Source organism: Globicephala melas, chromosome X (assembly GCF_963455315.2).
Source record: "Globicephala melas chromosome X, mGloMel1.2, whole genome shotgun sequence".
Classification (NCBI taxonomy): domain Eukaryota; kingdom Metazoa; phylum Chordata; class Mammalia; order Artiodactyla; family Delphinidae; genus Globicephala; species Globicephala melas.
Genome location: NC_083335.1, coordinates 25,630,450 through 25,649,144, shown reverse-complemented (window position 1 = coordinate 25,649,144; position 18,695 = coordinate 25,630,450).

Genomic DNA, 18,695 nt, shown 5'->3' with positions numbered 1-18,695 from the left:
CCCTTGTCACCCGCAGTCTCCACCCACAAAGGGGCTTCCTAGTGTGTGGAAACCTTTCCTCCTTCACAGCTCCCTCCCACTGGTGCAGTTCCCGTCCCTATTCTTTTGTCTCTGTTTTTTCTTTTGCCCTACCCAGTTACGTGGGGACTTTCTTGCGTTTTGGGAGGTCTGAGGTCTTCTGCCAGCGTTCAATAGGTGTTCTGTAGGAACTGTTTCACATATAGATGTATTTGTGATGGATTTGTGGAGAGGAAGGTGATCTCTGCGTCTTACGCTTCCACCATCTTGAAGCTCCCTCAGTTTGGCCGTTTCTCACAAAGCTAAACATAGTCTTACCATGTGATCTATCAGTCATGTTCCTAGGTATTTACTCAACTGATATGAAAACTTAGGACCATATAAAACCTGCCCATGAATGTTTGTAGCAGCTTAATTCACAAACATGAAACACTGGAAGCAACCAAAATGGCCTTCAGTGGGTGAATGGTAAATGAACTGTCATATAGCCATACAGAGGAATACTGTTAGCAGTAAAAAGGAATGAGCTGGGAAGCCATGCAAAGACATGGATAAATCTTAAATGAATATTGCTAAGTGAAAGAAATCAGTCTGAAAAGGCTATATATGATATGATTCCATTTATGTGACATTTTGCAAAAGGCAAAATTTTAGGGTTGATAAACAGATTAGTAGTTGCCCTGAGTCAAGGTGGAAGGGATTTGAATAGTTGAAGCACAGGGAATCTTTTAGGGCAGTTAAACTACTTTGTATGATATTGGGTTAGTGGATACATGATGGTATGCATTTGTCAAAACTCAGAACTTTATAGCACAAAAATTGAACCTTAATGTATGCAAGTTAAAAAAATCATTTAGGAAGTCAGTTGATTCCATATTGGAATGCAAACCATGACAAAATAATCTAAATGTATTATAGATAAAGAGGCACATCACGGAGATATTATGGTTTCAGTTCCAGACCACCACAGTGAAGTGAATATTTCAATAAAGTGGGTCACATGAATTTTTTGGTTTCCCAGTTCCTAGAAAAGTTATGTTTACACTATATTGTAATCTATTAAGTTTTCAATAGTATTTTGTCTAAAAAATGTACATACGTATTTAAAAAGGCTTAATTGCTAACATATGTTAACCATCATCTGTGCCTTCAGTGAGTGGTAATCTCATTGCTGGTGGAGGGTCTTGCCTTGATGTTGATGGCTGCTTACTGACCAGGGGTGGTGCTTGCTGAAGCCTAGAGTGTCTGTAGTAATTTCTTAAATTAAGACAACAATGAGGTTTCCTGCATCAGTTGACTCTTCCTTTTATGAATGGTTTCTCTGTAAGCATGCAATGTTGCTTGATAACATTTTACCCACAGTAGAACTTCATTCAAAATTGGAGTCAATCCTCTCAAACCCTATTGCTTTTTTATCAACTAAGATTCTGTAATATTCTGAATCCTTTGTTGCCATTTCAACAATCTTCACGTCTTCACCAGAAGTAGATTCAGTGTCAAGAAACCATTTTCCTTGCTCATCCATAAGAAGCAACTCCTCTTCTGTTAAAGTATTATCGTGAGATTGCAGCAATTCAGTCACATCTTTAGGCTTCTCTTCTAATTCTAGTTCTCTTACTATTTCCACCACATCTGCAGTGACTTCCTCCACTGAAATCTTGAAACCCCTCAAAGTCATCCATGAGGGTTGGAATCAACTTCTTCTCAACTCCTGTGAATGCTGATATTTTGACCTCTTCCCTTGAATTATGAATGTTCTGCCCAAAGGACAGAGGAATCACTATCTATGGCAGCTATATTCTTATGAAATGTATTTCTTAAATCATGTCTTAAAATTCGAAATGACTCCTTGATCCATGGGCTGCTGAACAGATATTGTGTTAGTAGGCATGAACACAACATTAATCTTATTGTACATCTCCATCAGAGCTCTTTGGTGACTGGGTGCATTGTCCATGAGCAGGAATATTTTGAAAGGAATCTTTTTTTCTGAGCTGTAGGTCTCAATGTTGGGCTTAAAATATTCAGTCAACAATGTCGTAAACAGATGTTCTGTCATCCAGACTTTGTTGTTCCTTTTATAGAGCACAGGCAGAGTTGAATTAGCATAATTCTTAAGTGCCCTAGGATTTTCAGAATGGTAAATAAGCATTGGCTTCAACTTCAAGTCACCAGCTGCATTACCCCTAACAAGAGTGTCAGCCTGTCCTTTGAAGCTAAGCATTGACTTCTCCTCTCTTGCTATGAAAGTCCTAGATGGCATCTTCTTCCAGTATAAGGCTATTTTGTCTACCTTGAAAATCTGTTGTTTAGTGTACCCACCTTCATTAATTATCCTAGCTATGTATTCTGGATAACTTGCTGCAGCTTGAACATTAGCACTTGCTATTTCACCTTGTACTTTTATGTTATGAAGACAGCTTCTTTCCTTAAACTTCATGAACCAATCTCTTCTATCTTCAGACTTTTCTTCTACAGCTTCCTCACCTCTCTCATTTCATTGCTGGTGGGAATAAAAAATGACATAGCCACTTTAGAAGAGAGTTTGATAGTTTCTTACAAATCTAAGAATAATCTTACTATACGATCCAGCAGTTGCTCTGCTAGATATTTACCCTATTGAGTTGAAAACTTATGTTCATACAAAAACCTGTGCATGTATGTTTGTAGCAGCTTTATTCAATATTGGCAAAAATAAAAGCAGCCAAGATGTCCTTCAACAGGTGAATGGGTGAGCAAACAGTGATATATTTATATAATGGACTGTCATTCAGCGATAAAAAGAGCTATTAAGCCGCAAGAAGACAGAGATGGATCTTAAATGCATATTGCTGAGCAAAAGAAGTAATTCTGAAAAAGTGACTTACTATATGATTCCAACTATATGACTTTCTGGAAGAGGCAAAACTAGAGGGACAATAAAAAGATCAGTGGTTTCCAGAGATCAAGGGGACAGGACTGGTTTGATTAGATGAAGCACACAGAAGAGTTTTGACAGAGGTGAAACTATTCTGTGTGATATTGTAATGGTGGACACTTGATTTATGCATTGTTGAAACCCATAAAACTGTACAATGCAGAATCAAACTTAATGTAAATGTAAACTACATTCTTAGTTCATAATAATCTATTAGTATTGGTTGATTAATTATAACAAATGTACCACTCTAATACAAGATGTTAATAATAGGCCAAATTGTGAGTGGTGGTGTATGGCAACTCTGTACTGTCTGCTCATTTATTTTGTAATAAATAAATTTTAAAAACCTAAAAAGGTATTTAAAGGGAAAATACAAGATTACCAGGTTATCAAACTTACAGTTTTTCTCCATGTGATGGAGAAATAGAAGCTTTCTCACATGACTATCATGGACACAAAATCAAGGTAAAACTTCAAGTGTCAGCGTTGAAATGTGGGGAAAAAGTTGTTCTTCTGAGGGAATCAATAACTTAGAGGAAATGTTCAAGGTTTCATATATCTTGGAGGTCAGATCTAGATAGATGAACCATCTTTTTTCTTTGTCTATTTCAGTGTTCTAATTGTTTTTTCTGCATGTGGGATGTGATAGTACATGATCATGATAGTGACATGACATATTGTCAGTTTTACTTCCACTGAAATTTGTCCCGCTTATTTGTATAATTTTTTTTCTTTATGGGCCCATGTTTCCTCTATAAAATGAGGCAGTTCGGCTATACAATCTTTAGAAGCTTTTTTGACCCTAATATTCTCGTGTTCTAAAATTGATAGTTATAGCTCAATACTTTGTCGTCTATAAAGGAAAGTAACTCTTTCTGATATCCTAGAGAAGCACATAGAAAACATAAAAGGGACAATTACATAGTTGTGATTAAGGTTATTTACTTAAGATTCCATTTTAGCATGAATACACTAAATTGTTTACATAAAAACTTTAATGGGAACCCAACTAACTAGGACACTGAATCTACTTTTACTTTGACCTTGCTGTTAGCTTTAGGAGAAATAAAATGACAGGAGAGCCACGCTCAAAATAAAAAAAAAACAAATATATTGTATCTTGCAACCAGGTACCTGTTCATTTTAAAACATCATGTTACCTCCATTTCTACCTGTAATTTGAGTAATGTGAAAAAATGACTTTCAGGTGATCATGAAATTCAGAAAAATCTTTGAAATTTAAAGATTTAATCATGTTCACTTGACTCTACTTGATAAAATAGAAGGACATATTAAGCAGATTTTTAGCATCTAAATTTAAAGGAATGGGTTTTATATTTAAAATGATATTTGCTACGGTCTGAAGTTATCTGGATAGTTTTTATCATAAAATTTATCCCACCATTTGAATGGCTTCAGTGACACCTACAGAGCTGTTCTTGACATGAATTTTGAGTCTTTTCATTCCAATTTGAGGTCAAAACACATGAGAAATTCTCAGGTACGTAATTTCTGTATCATGTGCCGGTATGTGCCCAAGTGCAAAGAGCTGCATATTTGAGCTTACTTATTTTAATGACATGTATTTTGTATCTACTAGCATTATTTCTTTGAGCTGGTTATATACATTTCAAGGAATCTTTAACTTCCTGTGCTTAGCCTTTTACAGATAAATTCATAAATGGGTATCCTAGAAAGGTCAAGAATGCTTTGTAATGCTATCTCCTAATTTCATGTTTTAAAATTGATTTTTGTAAGTAGTCTTGATACCTGTATTCATGAGAGTAAGAAATTGAATTGGAAACTAGATTCACCAACTAATGAAATGTAGGCACATTTAACACACTACTGCTGACCTTGACTATGATCATGTGGGAACCTTTTCTGATAGAGTAAGGAACTCTGTAATTCAGTTACTTTGTGATTTAATTCTGCTGTGATAAGCAGAAAATGCTAAACACTATTAAATTCTGCTGATGTTATTATGTTGGAGACTGTTTATCTCCTGGGACAGACCTGAAACCAGTTTGAGCTAGTTACTTACTTCAGTTGGTGGGAACATAGTACTAATTGTTCATGAAATTAAAGTTGTAGCTCTGTTTCAACAAACATTTATTGGGTGTCATGTGAGGGGGAAAAAAATCTCTGTTCCAAAGACAGCTGAACACTTACTGGAGTTCCTGCACCAGCCTTCTTTTAGATTTCAAGACTAAGTGAACAGAATATGAAATGTCATCCTGAAATCCTCTTTGCTATTCCAATATTCAAAGCACATTTTTACCTTGGTGAGTTAGTGAAAGTATCTGCAGCTGTGATGCTTATTGGTTTGTTAAAAAAAAAAACGGGTGGGATCACATCCCTTTGTTAGTCACCAAGAGTCACCAGGAATCTTAAACTGTAATTACCTACTTGCAGGACCAGGACTAGGGTGAGGTGAGTGAGGGGCCTGGGGCACAGAATTTAAGAGGACATTCATTCTCAGGGCTGTGCCTTCTGTAGTGTGTGCCTCCATAAATTTGTACCCCAGGCACTTCACTCACTTCAACCTAATTCTGGTCCTGCCCAATAGCCAAAAATCTATAAAACTGATAATATGGATTTGGATTGAAAGCAAACTAAGAACCTGGTTCATTTACGGACCACTAAAGTGTTCTGAAATACTGCATTAATTAATAGTTATATAAAAATTTAAAACATTTTAAGAAGCAAAACAAACAATAAACACAACCCAGTTGAACCAGCTCTGACTGTAGCCAGACATACATGCTTTTAAAAAGTATTGGAATTAAAGAATAGCAGAGAATGAAAATATTATTTAAACCAAAAGGAAACTAAATCATGAAATAAACATGATTCATTAATTTTGATGGGTATCAAACAGCAAACAGAATACGTTTCACAACTTCTATTGTCAGGTTAAGAGTGGTCATTATTAATTTGTGTTACACGTTCTCTTTGTATGTCATACTTTTGCTTTAAAGACTTCTACATAGGATTTGGAGCTCAATGATTCTATTGATTTCATACCACTGACTAGTTTACTGCCCTAATTTTGGGTACCTCTGTGACTTTGTAGAACTTACAACCTTTTGTACTCTCTCTGATTGGAATGCAATGTGTTTTTGCAACGATGGCAAACTGCAGTGGCGTATGTTATTGATTTTAGTTAATGAAAAACTTGTTACTCTCTTTTCTTTTAATGGGCTATTGCCAGAGTTTCATAACTGTAGGCCCATTTTTCTTTTGAAGATTCTCTGACTTTGAGAGGTTGGGGAAGCATATAATGTTACAGTGAAAATATTGAAGCAGATTTATCAACATTGCCCCAAGGACTGTGATTATAAACTAAGAAGGACTGGCAGTAATAACATTGAGAAAATGGACTCCATGTGATGAATAAGCAATTCCCTAAAAGGTTCTGTTCTACTGTTTGTGTGCCTTTGTGGTTCACAAGTGTGTGATAAGCAATAAGTAGTACTTATTTAATTGCAACACAGTATCAATCTTGTTTACCCCAATTAAGTGGAGGAAGGAGAAAAATAAATAAGAACATGACTTTCCTTAGATGAGACCCTCTAGATCAGTGTTCCTTAAAATGTAGTTTGTGGACCACATTTTTCAGTAGAGTGAAGGGAAGTTCGTTCTCCTAATTGGTCATTCTGTCTAGTGCTAGTCAAGTCACCAAAACTTCCTTTTGGTATTCTCTCACTACTCCTTTACTTCTTCTCACTCTTTCATATGTCTGGTGCCCATGACTTGCTCCCCACTTGCCCAAAGGTCTTCTTCTTTTATATGCAGTACTCTATGTTTTAGATGGATTCTTCAATCTATCCACTCTGCACTGTCCCTGTCCCAAACTTTCATCATCAGAACTTTCTTCTCTGGTATTCTGTTGTCTGGCAGTAAAGTAAGAGAGCTGGTTATGTCCTTGTATACTGAGAAAACATGGACCATGATTTGAGAAGGGATAAAAGCATTTCTCACTCTTCCGCTAAGATACTATGCTACATCAAAACTGTTGGCCTAGCAGTATGTGTTATACTAGGAGTTGTTTAAGTAAGTGTTAGAATATGGATTTATTGTCCCATAATTATTCTTTCTCTGGGAGAGTAATAAGAGACCTATGAGGCATACCCAGGGCAGGTGACAGTACAATAGTGGGGTATAGAAAACATTTATTCCATATTTTTCTTGTCAATCTCTACCATAAATATTAGAAAGCCATTTGTTTTCAGAGTCAGTTATGGCCCAATGACTTGTCACAGAATAAGATTAAAAGATGCTTGGAATTGCTAATTGATATGGGGTTTCTTTGAGGGGTGGGGGACAAAAGTGTTTCTCATGGCCACTTTGAGGACTACATGAAAGTAATACATCTAAGGTGCTTAACAGGATGCTTGGCACCATTATTATATTGATGTATTCTTTTCCTAATGTGCCTGTCCTCATGTTTTGAAGATAACTGAACCCAGTTATTTCCATTCTCATTGTACAAGTATAAAAATAGTAAGTGAATTACAGAACCAGATAAAATGTACAAAACCTCTTGTATTTCCTAGTTTATTTTCCATCTGTAAAATAATATTAATTACCTAGTAGAGGTGATGTAAGGATTAGGATAAATTAAATTTCACCAGTAAAGGGGGTTACACAGTGCTTGGCACATAGGTACTACTCAGTAAATGCCAGTTCCATTCTTTAGTCAACCCTGAATAATGCTTCATGTCTAGCACATAATATTGATTTTGACAAGGCTCTCAGATGGAAAAATAATGAAGCTACTTTCTGAAAGTATTGGATATCAGGCACAGTCATTCAGTCATTTATTTGTCCATTCCTTTGATGAAGACTGATACAGTGGTGAATAAGACAAACATAGCTACCTTTATGCAGAGCTTCTAATATCTTGGGAGCTATTACTATGACTAAAAATAAATAATTGCTACTATAGAGAAAAACAGAGGATAGCCTGGGAAGTCAGTGGAGAGGCCCCTATCACAGAGAGAGGGATGAGAAGGCCTGGAAAGGCTTCCCAGGGAAAAAAGTGGCATCAGAGCTAAAATCCATCTTCCAGAGACAGGGAAGAGGATGTTGTGTTTGCCAGTGCCATTCCTCAGAAAATGTCTGTGCTTCTCAGCATTTGAATGCAATCTTTATTTCTGACCACTTCTTAGGAGTTTCATAGTCTGTGCTGTAAGGATCAGTTGTAACTGACCAAATGTTCTCTGGGACTGCCTTGACAGAGAAACACAAATTGTTTGGAAAATAATAATGATGAAATTGCCTTTGGAGTTTGGGATGCAGTAAAATGATTTCTCTCATTTGTACACCTGGAGTGTGTAACTCAGTGTAATTCTCCCAGGAGTGTAATCAATATCTTCTCTTTGTGGGCTTCCCTGGTGGCGCAGTGGTTAAGAATCCATCTGCCAATGCAGGGGGCATGGGTTCGAGCCCTGGTCCGGGAAGATCCCACATGCCGCGGAGCAACTAAGCCTGTGTGCTACAACTACTGAGCCTGTGCTCTGGAGCCTGCAAGCCACAACTACTGAAGCCCGTGTGCCTAGAGCCCGTGCTCCGCAACAAGAGAAGCCACCACCATGAGAAGCCCGCTCACCGCAACTAGAGAAAGCCCGCTCGCAGCAACGAAGACCCAACACAGCCAAAAATAAAATAAATAAAATAAATTAAAGAAATATATATCTTCTCTTTGTGTTTTATACTGAGCTATACAGTAACAAACCTGAAAGGGGAAAAATGTTTTAAAATTATTTTACCAGCTCTGGTCATAACGGATAGTCCAGGGGAATTCAGATATTTATATTTGTGGACTGCCTCTCTGTCACGTATATCTTGTAGGATGAATGGGCAAGCCATATAGCCACACCTTCCATCAAGACAATTTATTTAAGAACAACCTATAATTAAGTCTGTGTAAATATGACAAAAATGGATATGACTGAAATGTAATCAAAACAATGGAATATGGCCTCACTTATAAAAACTTACAGGAGGCAGCTCAGGTCTTTCTGGTATCTCCTACCTATCAAAAGATTTGTTGGAAGGCTCCATTATGCAATGTAGGTAATTGCACTCTGAAAATTATGTACTTGCAAAGTAATACTCATTTGAGACTATGCCAGAACAACTAACGGGTATTTGGACAAAACAAATGTTTTGAAATATTTATTTCTGCTATGGCCTATTTTTGGAGTTCCCGCCTCGCCTGCACACAGTTGACAACTTATTTTCGTTTTCTTTTCATTATTTATTTATTTATTTAGGCAAGGGGATATCATAAATAAAACTACACAACAACAACAACAAAAAACCCATGTGCTGCAATATTTTCTTTTGTAAACATCTTTATTGAAGTATAATTCCTTTACAATGATGTGTTAGTTTCTGCTTTATAACAAAGTGAATCAGTTACACATATACATATGTTCCCATATCTCTTCCCTCTTGCGTCTCCCTCCCACCCTCCCTATCCCACCCCTCTAGGTGGACACAGAGCACCGAGCTGATCTCCCTGTGCTATGCGGCTGCTTCCCACTAGCTATCTACCTTACGTTTGGTAGTGTATATATGTCCATGCCACTCTCTCACTTTGTCCCAGCTTACCCTTCCCCCTCCCCGTGTCTTCAAGTCGATTCTCTAGTAGGTCTGCGTCTTTATTCCCATCTTGCGCCAGGTTCTTCATGACAGTCTCTTTTTTTTTTTAGATTCCACATATATGTGTTAGCATACGGTATTTGTTTTTCTCTTTCTGAGTTACTTCACTCTGTATGACAGACTCTAGTTCCGTCCACCTCACTACAAATAACTCAATTTCGTTTCTTTTTATGGCTAATATTCCATTGTATATATGTGCCACATCTTCTTTATCCATTCATTTGTTGATGGACACTTAGGTTGCTTCCATGTCCTGGCTATTGTAAAGAGAGCTGCAGTGAATATTTTGGTACATGACTCTTTTTGAATTATGGTTTTCTCAGGGTATATGCCCAGTAGTGGGATTTCTGGGTCATATGGTAGTTCTATGTTTAGTTTTTTAAGGAACCTCCATACTGTTCTCCATAGTGGCTGTATCAATTAACACTCCCACCAACAGTGCAAGAGGGTTCCCTTTTCTCCAAACCCTCTCCAACCTTTATTGTTTGTAGATTTTTTGATGATGGCCATTCTGACCGGTGTGAGGTGATACCTCATTGTACTTTTGATTTGCATTTCTCTAATGATTCATGATGTTGAGCATTCTTTCATGTGTTTGTTGGCTATCTGTATATCTTCTTTGGAGAAATGTTTATTTAGGTCTTCTGCCCATTTTTGGATTGGGTTGTTTGTTTTTTTGATATTGAGCTGCCTGAGCTGCTTGTAAATTTTGGAGATGAATCCTTTGTCAGTTGCTTCATTTGCAAATATTTTCTCCCATTCTGAGGGTTGTCTTTTCCTCTTGTTTATGGTTTCCTTTGCTGTGCAAAAGCTTTTAAGTTTCATTAGTTCCCCTTTCTTTATTTTTGTATTTCTTTCCATTTCTCAAGGAGGTGGGTCAAAACGGATCTTACTGTGATTTATGTCATAGAGTGTTCTGCCTATGTTTTCCTCTAAGAGTTTTATAGTGTCTGGCCTTACATTTAGGTCTTTAATCCTTTTTGACTTTATTTTTGTGTATGGTGTTAGGGAGTGTTCTAATTTCATTCTTTTACATGTAGCTGTCCAGTTTTCCCGGCACCACTTACTGAAGAGACTGTCTTTTCTTCATTGTATATTGTTACCTCCTTTATCAAAAATAAGGTGACCATATGTTCGTGGGTTTATCTCTGGGTACGATCTTTTACTGGGTAGTTATCATGTCCATTTGTCCTTATCATTTCTATAAGTTGAAATGAACAGATGCCAGAGTGGTATTTGGCATGTGTGGTTTGAGGTGTAACACCTCATAAGTTCAACTGAAATGGAGTTAGAATTAAGGGCAAAATAAGATGGTAATCAGAGCAATGTGATTTTAGAATCCAGATTTCTTTACCCTATGTTGAGGTAAGAGTAATTTGGAATATTAAAGAAAAATCTATTTATTTTACAAACATCTAGGAATGTTAAATTTCAGAATAATTCTTGTTCCTTCAAACAAGAATTCTGTTTTGGAATTGCTCTAGGAAGGAAGGAGAAATATAGGTCACGGATATGTTTGAGCTTTAGGTTAAAATTCTTCTGTATCACTTATGATTAGTATTATATAATAAGAGTGTAAAAGTACTTATTTTTGAAAGTGTTATCATTGGTGATTAAGTGTGATCTCTAACATTATACATTTTTATATATTAAAAGGCCTGCTATAGTTGGACTTACCTGGAACTAAATTAGACACTTGCCGGGGGATGTAATGAGTGATTCAAAAATATGGTAAAATAAGTGAGCCTCAACTTGTGAGTCGAAACTCAACCCTATATATATTGCCTCAAATTCTTAGATATTAAGTCAGTCTGCTTTGGGGAAGAAACCTGCTATGTGTTGATTAATACTCTTTTGATTTCATTTTTTTCATCTCTCTGTATGTGCTTTTTTTTTTAAACCTATCCTGCTTTCCCAAACATGTGAGCAATTTTATTTTTCTTTATGTGGTTTGCCCTTTCTCTTATAACTTCCTTTTGCCACTTTTCTGAATAGCGCGCTTTCGTTTGATAAGTGGTGGGTGTTACATAGCCAAGGCCAAGCTTATTTCAAGGCATTGACTGTGCATTGGAATAAGCTTTCTTGAATGTAAATTATATCACCTAGACCAAGAAATAAATGAAAAAAATCTCTCTTGAGTGGAAAAAGTTACTGTATGTTGACAGAATGTAACTAATTTTGCATATACTTACTATGATTGCTTTTTGCAATTCAAAAAACCCTGTGCTATTAAATCTATGTATGTTAAAGTAAAGCCATTTTCCTGAGATGAAATGCTTCACATTCAGTTATATCAAAATTCCTCATCTATGACTCTTGATTTCAGACTTCGCCATTTGTGCATCTATTGAATTTGAGATAATGTGCAGCAGAAAAGTTGTTTTCAGTTTTTGGTAATTAAGACAAAGGATGGGAGTTATAAGCAAACAAAAGCCAATTATAAATGTTTTAGGCTCTTCAGAAAATATTGGTATTAGAACTAGGAGTCTGGTGTGATAAGTTGACTGTTCCTGGTTTTCGTTTTTGTGTTTTTAAAAACTTCACCTGTACTACTAGCCTAAGTGAGATTAAACATGGGAATATAAAGCAGAGAAATTAGCTGTGCTTTAGAGCAGTGGTTCCCAACCTTTCTGGCATCAGGGACCAGTTTCGTGGAAGACAATTTTTCCACAGACTGGCGGGTTGCGGGGGGGATGGTTTTGGGATGTTTCAAGCACATTACTTTTTTTTATTGGCTGCATCGGGTCTTTGTTGCTGCGTATGAGCTTTCTCTAGTTGTGGTGAGCAGGGGCTACTCTTTGTTGTGGTGCACGGGCTTCATTGTGCTATCTTCTCTTGTTGAGGAGCACAGGCTCTAGGCGTGTGGGCTTCAGTAGTTGCAGTGTGTGGACTCAGTAGTTGTGGCTCACGGGCTCTAGAGCACAGGCTCAGTAGTTGTGGCACACAGGCTTAGTTGCTGTGCAGCATGTGGGATCTTCCTGGACCAGGGATCGAGCCCGCCTCCCCTGCATTGGCAGGCGGATTTTTAACCACCGCACCACGGGGGAAGTCCCAAGCACGTTACATTTATTGTGTACTTTATTTCTATTATTATTTCCTTGTAATATATAATGAAATAATTATATAGCTCACCATAATGCAGAATCAGTGGGAGCCCTGAGCTTGTTTTCACTTGCCAATCACTGGTAGGGTTTTGATATGAGTCTGCAAGCAATTGATTTATTATGGTCTCTGTGCTGTCAAAGCTCTCTGCTAATGATAATCTGTATTTGCAGCCGCTCCCCAGTGCTAGCATCACCGCCTCAGCTCCATCTCAGATCATCAGGCATTAGATTCTCATAAGGAGTGTGCACCCTAGATCCCTCACATGTGCAGTTCACAGTAGGGTTCATGCTCCTATGAGAATCTAATGCCGTCGGTGATCTGACAGGAGGGGGAGCTCAGGCAGTAATGTGAGCAACGGGGAGTGGCTGTAAATACAGATGAAGCTTCACTTGCCTGCCACTCACCTCCTGCTGTGTGGCCCAGTACCGGTCCGTGGCCCAGGGGTTGGGGACTCTTGCTTTAGAGTGGCCTTTTAATGCCACTAATTTCAAGAGGCTTGGGGAAGGGGAAACTTAAGGACAGTAGGTCTTTATGATACGGTATAGTGTCCATCGACAGATGAATGGATAAAGAAGATGTGGCACATATATACAGTGGAATATTACTCAGCCATAAAAAGAAACGAAATTGAGTTATTTATAATGAGGTGGATGGACCTAGAGTCTGTCATACAGAGTGAAGTAAGTCAGAAAGAGAAAAACAAACTGTATGCTAACACATATATATGGAATCTAAAAAAAAAAAGGTTCTGAAGAAGAACCTAGGGGCAGGACAGGAATAGAGATGCAGACATAGAAAATGGATTTGAGGAGACGGGGAGGGGGAAGGGTAAGCTGGGACAAAGTGAGAGAGTGGCATGGACATATATACACTACCAAATGTAAAATAGGTAGCTAGTGGGAAGCAGCTGCATAGCACAGGGAGATCAGCTTGGTGCTTTGTGACCACCTAGAGTGGAGGGATAGGGAGGGTGGGAGGGAGATGCAAGAGGGAGGGGATATGGGGATATATGTATACGTATAGCTGATTCACTTTGTTTTACAGCAGAAACTAGCACAACATTGTAAAGCAATTATACTCTAACAAAGGTGTTAAAAAAATTAAAAATTTTAAAAGAAACAAAGTACCTGTACTGTTTTACATTCCCATCAGCAGTTTATGATAATTCCAGTTTTCCACATGTTATTGTCCTTTAAAATTCTAGTCGTTTTAGTGAGTGTGAATTGGTATCTCATTGTGGCTTTTATTTGCACTTTCCTAATAGCTGATGATATTAAGCCTCTTTTTCTACTTAGTGGCCATTTGTATATATTATTTGGAGAAATGTGTATTCAAATCCTTTGACTATTTTTGAATAGGGTTATCATCCTTTTTTTATAGAGTTGTAATAGTTGTTTATATATTCCAGATACACGTCTCTAGTCTTTTATCAGATAAATTATTTCCACATATTTTCTCCCATTATGTTCGTTATCTTTATACTTTCTTGGTAATATGACTTGATGCACAAAAGGTTTTAAATTTTGATGAAATTCAATTTATCTATTTTTTCTTTGTGTCTAAAAGAAGTTGACTAGTCTAATGTCATGCACATTTTCATCTATATTTTCTTGTAAGAGTTTTCTAGTTTCTGCTCTTATATGTAGGCTTATGATATATTTGAGTCAAGTTTTATATATGATTAAGGAAGGGGTTGAACTTCATTCTTTGGCATGTGGCTATCCAAGCGTCTCAGTACAGTTTGTGAAAAGACTCTTCTTTCCCCATTGAATTGTCTTGGCAGCCTTGTCAAAAATCAATTGATCATAAATGTGCGGTTTTATTTATTGACTCTCAATTCTATATTACTGATCTGTATATGTGTCCTTATCACAGTGGCACATTGTTTTGATTACTGTACCCTTGTACTGACTTTTGAAGTCAGGAAATGTGAGTCATCCAACTTTGTTCTTTTTCAAGATTGTTTTTATCATTCTGGGTCTCTTGCAATTCCATCTGAATTTTAGGATCAGCTTGTAAATTTCTGCAAAAAAAGCACAGTAGAGTTTTTTGGTAGGAAGTTAGATGACAGCCATTTGGGGTATATTGCCATAAATGCATGAATACGGGATGTCTTTTAATTTATTTTGGTTTTCTTTTATTTCCTTCAGAAATGTTTTGTAGTTTTCAGTGTATAAGCTTATACTTCTTCGGTTAGATTTCTACTTAATTATTTAGTCTTTTTGATGTTTTAAATGGAATCGTTTCCTTAATTTCATTTTCAGATTTTTCACTGCTAGTGTATAGGAATACAATGGATTTTTATATAATGATCTTATATCCCTCAACCCTGTCAAACTCATTTATTAGCTCTAGAAGGTTTTTAGAGTATTCCTTAGTTTTTTCTCTGTACAAGATTATGTCATCTGAAAATAAAGTTTGCCTTCTTTCTTTCCAGTTTGGATACTTTGATTTCTCTTTCTTGCCTAATTTTCCTACCTAGAACCTCTCATGTAAAGTTGAATAGAAGTAGTGAGAGCAAATGTCCTTGTCTTGTTTCTGCTCTTAGAAAGCATTCAGTCTTTCATCATCAAGTATGATGTTAACTGTGAACTTTCTCATAGATACCTTTTTTCAGCTTAAGGAAATTCATTTCTATTCCTAGTTGGTTAATTATTTTTATCATGAAAAGGTATTGGGTTTTGTCAAATGCTTTCTGCATCTATTGGGATGATCATTTGGTTTTAGCCCTTTATTTATTAGTATGACATATTACATTGATTGAGTTATAGATTGTTAAACCAACATTGCATTCCTGGGATAAATCCTGCTTGGTCATAATGTATATTCTTTTTTATATGTCATGGATTCAACTTGCTAGTATATTGTTGAGGATAAAATGTGCTATTATCTTTATCTTTCTTGGGAGAAGGAGTTACTGAATAAGTAAGCTTTTAGGTTAGGGCATTTTAGTGAAAACTTGAGAGTGTTTGACTGAGGAGTTCCTGATAAGATGACATTTAGAGTAATAAGTTCAATGCTAGCCTAGTAATAAGTTCAATGCTAGCCTTTACCACCTAGGTGATTGATGTCTATGAGAGACAGATGGGACTACTCTTATCCAGGTGACCAAGTACTTCTTGTTAAAACCAAGGCTGACTTTGTTTCATTCTCTCTAAAAATGTTGACTATGCAGTCTTTCTGGAAACATTGACACCACACTATTCTGGATTTACTCCTTCTCTTCTTGATGTTCCCTATTATGCTCCTTTGTGGGCTATTCTTCCTTGAGCATTCCTTGAATTTTAGTATTCTTTAAGTATTCATCCTTATCTCCTCAGATCATAAACATTTTGGGGGAATGTTATCCACTCAGTGCTTTAACTATCAATATAATGCAGATTCCTGAATTTATATCCAGTTCCTTATCTCTCCCTTGAATAATTCCAACGTGTGTGTGTGTGTGTAGGATATAACACAGGCATCTCAAATTCAATATATTCCAAATTGAATCCATTTCTTCCTCTGAACTTCCAACCTCTTCCAAGTTTTGGGTCCCCTAAATAATGGTAAATTTTTCAACATTTACCCAATTGCTCATGTAAGTATTTCTTTTTAAAAAAAAAATATTTATTTATTTATTTGGCTGTGCCAGGTATTAGTTGCGGCACGCAGGATCTTCTTTTTTAGTTGCGGCATGTGGGATCTTTAGTTGTGGCATGTGAACTCTTAGTTGCGGCATGTGGGATCTAGCTCCCTGACCAGGGATCAAACCTGGGCCCCCTGCATTGGGAGCACAGAGTCTTAGCCACTGGATCATCAGGGAAGTCCCCCTCATGTAAGTGTTTCAATCATAGTTCTTGTTTACTCCCTCCATGCCCAAGTATCACTGAGCTTACTGTGGCTAAATATCTCTCATCTATAAATTTCTCTCCCTCTTGCTATTATTCTTGTTAAGGCCACTCTCAAATCCTATCAGAGTCTTACAGTAATATTATAAATGGTTTTCCTAAGCAATTCAATCTCCACATATAACCCAGAAAGATCTTTCTTCAGTGTAAACCAGGTCATAGCACTCTCCTCTTTAAAACCATTCTTTGGCTTGTGATTCCTCTTAGGATAAAGTGTAAACTTCTTAATAGGGCTTTTATATCTCTGTAATATCTTGTCCAGCTTACCTTACTATTTATTTTGTCACAAGTTCATTCTGAACACTACATACTCCAGCAAATTTGTTGAATCAATGAATTGAATTTTAGTTTTAATTTAAATAATCAACATCAAATAGGAAAATTATTAAACTGAACATTAAGGATCCTTAGATAAGCTACTTATTCTGTTCATTAGTGAAAGGGGCTTAAAACTACCTAAACTACTTATCTTGCAGATTGTGTGAGGCACATGTAATAAGATATATTTAGAATGTGAAAAATACAAGCACTCTACCAATGTTAGGCAACCTGATATACTTAGTAATAATGTTGACAATAATATAATAGTAATAATATTTAACTTTTCTCCACTAGAAAGTGATCTGGGTTTGACCTTTATAATTTTAGAGCTGCTTCAGCTCTTCCACTTTTAACTATGTGGTCTTGAGGAATGAATCTATCTTCCTCCCGTCCTCCCTCCCTTCCTTCCTTCTTTCTTTTCCTTCCTTTTATCCATCTATCCATCCATCCATCCATCCACCTACAGATTTAATGTAATTCTAATCTTTCTGAACTTGTTTCCTTATCTGAGAAATGGAGATAATAAAATTTCCCTTAGTAATTTTAGCAGCATTGTTAGGAAGAGTAAATAAAATATTACATATTAAATTATTTCATGAACTACAAAATGCTATGAAATTTTAATTTGATTTAGCTCAATTAATTGTAAAATCAAGTACAAAAATGTGTTTCATTTTCAAGTTTTGGAGATTATGTATGCCATCCCTCTTTTCCATTTTTTCTGGCCTTTCATGAGGTGACTCTTAAGCCAACAGCATTATAATCAGCATTATTAATTAATAAAATTTACTGAATACCTACTGTATGCCAGATTTTGTGCTATGCACTGTGAATATCTACTGAATCCTTATGCCGTCAATTAATTTATAGATTGGTTCAGGCAAAATAGAACATTATTTTATGAATGTGGGGGCTTAGTGCGGAAGAATTAGGATAAAATCCAAGTGAACATAGAATTATAATCTTCTAAAAGGTATCAATTACAAAATTTTATTATTACTCACACAGGTACACATCTTCCTGTAAAAATAGATCATAATTACCATATGTCAGTCAGAATGGCTGGGTTTCTGATTTTAGTGAAATGGGAAAGAGTTTCATCTTTGGTGATAGAAAGCCTCCAACAAATTTTATTCTTGAGACTCTTTTATTCAAATCCATGGCTTTTGACTAGCTCTGTTTGTTTCATACCTTTTTCATTAATTGATGTCTGTTGAGGATAATGTATAATGTATCGGGACATATTTGGTCTTAGGATAAGAATCTTTTAATCAGTAAATGTCCCACAAGGCCAGTTCTACTTTTGCTGAAGTGAAAAAAAAAATCCTATTATCACTGATTTAGGAGAAATAAAACCCCTTTTGGTTGATTGATATGCTAGAGACCCAGGAAATGTCACAGTCTGATGAACTTCACAAGGCCACTTATGGTTAATATCTTGTTGTGATAGAATCCTATGGAACATTTGTAGCTAATATAAATCAAATGTAAATTCCATCATTGTTCATTATAAATCTCTTCCCCTGTTTCCACTGTCTCCAGAACTTGATTGCCGGTTTAGCTTACTCTTCTCCTCAAGAGCTTAACTATTCTTAGTGATTCTAATTTCCTCAGAACAGCAGGAGAAATAATTGACTTTCCAGTGGGAAATATTTGTTGAATAATATGTTCCTTCTGTAAATCTTTCTTTTTTTATAAATCAAATTCTTTTCTCCTATTTACATTATAGTTTTCATGAAAAATGTGGTTAATTTATGATTTTCTGGGCT